Source organism: Accipiter gentilis, chromosome 18, assembly GCF_929443795.1.
Source record: "Accipiter gentilis chromosome 18, bAccGen1.1, whole genome shotgun sequence".
Lineage (NCBI taxonomy): Eukaryota > Metazoa > Chordata > Aves > Accipitriformes > Accipitridae > Astur > Astur gentilis.
The window spans coordinates 4214034-4220033 of record NC_064897.1 but is presented as its reverse complement, the minus strand read 5'-3'; positions in this window follow the sequence as shown (position 1 = coordinate 4220033).

Here is a 6000-nt window from a genome sequence, read left to right as displayed (position 1 = left end):
GAAAGAGCCTTTTTTTCCCCTATCCCTAAATCCAAGTTCCACTGACACTGCTGAAGTCCTGTGTAGCCCAAGGAAGTTAGGAATGAGATGATTCCTTTACTTCACTGGCTGTGTGCTGCTCTGTCTTTGTGCGTGCAACTCCCATTGGTGTCAGTGGGAGGTCCTCCAGCACATACTTTATGGCTACAAGTCAAGTCCTTCCACTCAGTGGCTCATAACTTTCCAAAACAATTGCCTTATAGGATGACAGGACTTCTCAGCCCAGAGGTAAAATTTCTGAAAGAATCCGAAGACCATTTTCCCAGCTGCTTCTGATTATTTAACTATGCCATTTAACTACGTCCTTGTTTTGTTTCAGGGCACGAAATAAGGAGTTCAAATGTTTTTCCACCACGTGATAACTCACCACTATTTCTGGAAAGACTCCAGATTTGGCACATGCTATATGTTGCCTTTATGGAGCACTCCGTTTTAGAAAGGGCAAAAAATAATTTGTTTGTGAGGTATAGTCTTAAAAAAGTGAGAACAGCTCACGCTATGCTGCTCCCTACTAAACTTAACAAGATACACATGCAGCTTTCCTACACCAACAAATACATAAAGCAAGGGTATACCCCATTCAAGTGAGTGTTGTAAAGGATGGTAGAGTTTGAAAAGTGACAGGCCTGAATGTTGAAGTCTATCCACATGCTACGTCTAGCAGAGAGATTGTAAGCTTTCCCAGAATTATGCTGTAGACTGTCTCAAGGGTGAGTTTGAGGGTAGTTCAAGTGCCATGATGTTTTTGCAGTCACTAAAACTGGATATCACTGGTGACAGCAGACATCTCCAGTGGGTACCCTATCCACTGGTAACGAAAGTGGTTTCCAGGAACTCAGTCTGCATAAACCAGCTATAGCAAAAAGAGCAACCAGTAAAGCGCGTAAGTGCTATAAGATGTTACAGTGCAGCTTACTTCCTCGTGGCTGGAGCACCTCCTGACTTTGGAAAACATCAGGCATTTCGAACATAGAAGAAGGCTATCCTGGGTAGCAATCCAGATGGGGTTAGAGTGGGCAGATGCAGCAGCTGAGGTCTGTGACCTTGCAAAACAGCAAGTCACCGTGCATCAGCCGGCAAGTGACACACTCGTTCTTGGACCTGTTGTGCTCCCGGCTGACACCTATGTTCCAGCTGAGACTGTAGAAGGAATGTAAGCTTGAAAGCTGAATTCAAAGATGAGTCTTGTTTTTGGGGTAAAGGTTATAACTTTGTAACTGACCCCGATTATTTTTTTCCTTTAGTTAATTTTCACCTGATTGAATGTTGATTAAGTCCTAATTAGAAATGACCTTGGTTGCAGGTCTCATAATGGACCTGGTAAAACAAGATAGGCCTCTCCAGGAAAGACTTTGCATATTTCTCATTTGGCTTTTGACCTAAAATTTAACAAATCTTGTTTCAATCTTTAACTCAGCTCAACTTACATTTATTTTACCCTATTGCCATCAGTTGTGACAACTCAGTATCTGTCCTGTAGCTTCTTTTTCTGCACAGCCTTTCCATTGTCTATCCAACATTGCTCAAGAGTGGAGGTTTTGCACAGGGAAAGAGAATGGGAATTTGCCTTTGTATTTGCTAGGTTGTGTTTTGCTTTAGGTTTCAGATCTTCCTGTTTAAAACTGAAGAGTATTTTAAACTTGAACTTTGATGTTCTAAACTTTCTTTTGAAATGGTATCTATGTAGCAAAATAATTACTGGGTGATCCATAAGTCACAGACCCAGGGCTGCATAATGTCAAGTGCTTTTTGCTCATGAAGATGTCCTTCTGAATCTATTGTAATAAAAACCCAGTATCTCAGAAAAAACCAGATTTTGCCCTTTGTTTGTCTCAAAGAGCTATAACAAGCATTCCAGCTACACCATAGGCACGAGTCCCAAACATTTTGTGTTCATGTAAGTATAAACCATGGCACATATTTAATGGAAAGAATAATAAAAAGAATTAGCAGATGCATAGCTGAGTGCTCTAAACTTTCTGTGCAGAAACCAGGGGAGCTGCTGGGGCACTGAATGAGACCAAGAGCTATAGCTCTTCTGCTTGCACACTGTGATGACTCACTGGGGTAAAGCAAATAAATAGAGAGCAAGTGCAGGTTGCCCAAACCTTGCTGTTTTGTAAAAGCTGTAGAATGTGCAGAATGTCCTTGTTGCTTAAATGGAGAGATACAGATTTGATGGATGGACTGTTTGGTGGATAAGGAATTTGCTGTATGGCTGCATCCAGAGTTGCAGTCAAGGTCTAAATGATCAGCAGACAGGAGATCAGTAACAAGTGGTGTCCCTTGGGGGTCCATATTTGGACTGATACTGCTCAATATCGTCATCAGTGACATGGACAGTGGGATCAAGTGCACCCTCAGCAAGTTTGCCGACCACACCAAGCTGAGTGGTGCGGTCGACACGCTGGAGGGAAGGGATGCCGTCCAGAGGGACCTTGACAGAGTTGAGAGGTGGGGCCATATGAATCTCGTGAAGTTCAAGAAGGCCAAGTGCAAGGTCCTGCACATGGGTTGGCGCAATCCCCAATATCAATGCAGACTAGGGAATGCATGGGTAGAGAGCAGCCCTGCAGAGAAAGATTTGAGAATACTGGCAGATGAAAAATTAGATATGAGACAGCAATGTGCGCTTGCAGCCCAGAAAGCCAACCGTATCCTGGGCTGCATCAAAAGAAGCGTGACCAGCAGGTCAAGGGAGGTGATTCTCCCACTCTACTCCACTCTCGGGAGACCCCACCTGGAGTTCTGTGTCCAGCTCTGGGGTCCCCAGCACAAGACAGACATGGACCTGTTAGAGCAGGTCCAGAGGACGCCACAAAAATGGTCAGAGGGCTGCAACACCTCCCCTGTGAAGAAAGGCTGGGAGAGTTGGGGTTGTTCAGCCTGGGGAAGAGAAGGCTCCAGGGACACCTCAACTGTGGCTTTTCAGCACTTAAATGGGGCTTATGAGACAGATGGAGAGAGACTTTTTGCCAGTGCCTGTAGTGACAGGACAAGGGGCAACCGTTTAAAACTGAAAGAGGGTAGGTGTAGATTGGACAGAAGGAAGACATTTTTTACCGTGAGGGTGGCAAGACACTGGAACAGGTTGCCCAGAGAGGTTGTGGATGCCCCATCCCTGGATGGGCCAGGCTGGGTGGGGCTTTGAGCAACCTGGTCTAGTGGAAGGTGTCCCTGCCCATGGCAGGGGGGTGGACTAGATGACCTTTAAAGGTCCCTTCTGACCCAAACCGTTCTGTGATTCTATGGTTCTATGACTTTGAGAACTGAGGGATAGTACACAAAGTGGGAGCAACAACTAAACACCTGGTATATATGATGCTCTGCAAATGTTTTTTTCTCTTATCTTTAAGTGGTTTGGGTCTGTGGCTCCCATTGTTTTTTTTTAACATGGTGACTGGAACACCTTTTGATATACTGAATTAATGATCTACTGCCAGAGTGTACCACAGGATGCACACATATCTTCACTAACGTTTCCTCCAGTTAAAGTGCCAGGGTTCCTAAACCACAAATGAAGATAGGACTCTAAATCATAATTTCTTTCAATACTTAGAGCTTTACTTATCTTAAAAAAAAAAATGTTTTGGGAAAATAGAATTTTAAATGTATTGTTCAAAGAAAAGATTTCTTAATATGCCAAGATTAAATGGGGATTTTGTTCTGTGTAAGCTCTTTTCAGATCATTCTAAAGGTATTAGATTTTTCACAATTGTAGTAAGGAAAAAAATTAGTAGAAGTTGCATTAACTGCAAAGCTCCGGCACTGAAAAAGGCATTGGAAGGAGCTTTATGAGTCAGGGCTATTCAGACACAATTCCCTGTCTTTTATTCAAAGATTCATGTGACCAAATACTGTCTTTGTAGGTTTGAGTGGGGAGGGGGTGGAAGAAGGAAGGATGAGGAATGGATTGGATAGCCTCACTCTAATCACTATTTTTTCTTGAGAGGAGAAAATATAATCTAATTATTCCAAAATGGAATATGATGATCCTTCAATTATATCTTTATAGCAGGCGCAACTGTTTTAACAAATATACTTGGGGAGTGGGTCTGTCTTTCTCTGTGTTTTCCTTTGTCACTTATCTATATTCAGTTGCCAGCTGTTCTGGAAGAGTCTTTATCAAAGTCCATACTGTAAGGAAATTATTCAAAGAACTAATGGAGATGGAAAAGCAGCAAATATTCAACCATATATAATTGCCTCTTCCATCCCCTCATCACATGAAGAGTGAGTTATAGGCCATAAGCCATGGAAACCTTTACATACGGAGCCAGTACAAGCTTAAGGACCCACATTCGTCCCTGCTCTAACAGGCAATGAAATAATGGGAGACACTTTAGCTAATGGCCAGGGCGAACATGTGCCAAGCTTTTTGGTGTCCTGTGTCTATATTTCAAGTATCTTTTGTGGAGGCAGGGGGTGGTTACAGCATAACCTGCACTTCATGCTGCTGCCAGGGTAGGGGGCAGAATTTGGCACTCTGTTTCCACTTCAGCCATGCCCTCCGAGTCCTACAGCTTTGGTGCAAAGATCGCCATGGTTTTAATAAACCAGAAATTCACTAACTAAATTACTGGCAAGGATTGTTAAAAAGGGATAGACTGTAGAATCAGCCACTGTCGAATATCTTGGGATTGCTTTACTTGAGAAGTGAGCAAGGACTAATTAAAACTATTATCTACATTGTGATTAGTTGATATAAAGATTAAAAAAAAAAAAGTAAGCATTTTGTCCTTGAAATTTACTCATTCAAGGGTGGTATGCTCTAGGGCATTCACAATCATTTTTATGATTCTGAAATAAACTGGGGGACTTATATATGTCCTGCATGCTACCTTTCCAGGTCTTGAAACACACTTCCACAGTGGAACATAAAACTTATCGAATAGAGTATGAGTAATAGTTCTGAATTGTCAGAGGCATCAATTTTTCTCTAAGAAATCCCAGGTAATGGTAATTTAATGACAATGTTACCAAGAATATGCCTCCATCCTTATTTTTAATTACTACCTATAAAGCAAATAAGAGGGTAAAAAAAGATTGGTGTTTTCCCTGAAACAATAAATTGTTCCAACATCTTGCATTTGTGTGACCTTACGTCACAAATCTCTTAAAAGAGGAAGGACTTCATAAAACATCGCAGACATTAAACCTAAATATGAACCGTTAGAGGGCACTCTTTTCTGCTCTGAGGAACTCACCTTGTTTTTTCAGCCTATTTCGAGAACTTACCTAACAGCTAATAAAAAACCCACCCCTGAAGAGGTATCACGGTTGATGATCCATAGCCATATTCTTGAGGTGCTTAGTGTGTTGACTGAATTGCAGACTAATTTGTATTTGAATATAAATAATATGAATATAAATATGAGGTATAAATAAAATATGAACATGGATATAGATCTAAAGATGACATATAAATATGAAATATAAATATGATTCTTCCTCCCAGAGTTTGAACTGGAGAGGGATGAGTCTCTTTACTGCCATAAACTGCACTTCCATGGTACCTCATGTCAGCCCAGAAGTGGCTATTTCAAGTTGCAAATGAGCTCTTTCCTACGCACAGATGGTGTGTCACACTGTGTACATTACATAAAGATTGAAAATTGTTGTACGAAAGATTGCTAATTACTGTGACACAGTGACTTACCTTTCTTGACCATAGGCATAAATTCTAGTCATTAATCTGTGTGACTAAAAGAGTGCGAGCAAATGTACGCTTTACCAGTAACTAATTTTTAAACTTCAAAGGCTACAGTGCAAAGCAGAATTGTTAAATATTATGGATGCATATTGCAAAACGCTGAACTCCATGAAAGGGGTTTGAAAAGGAAATATTCTTAAATTGTTGTTGCTTAAAAGGCACGCACGGTATGGTTAATAGAGCCCAGATGCTGACTGGTTTTGAAAATTTGAGCAAACTAAAACAAAGTAATGTTTTGGTGTCTGTCA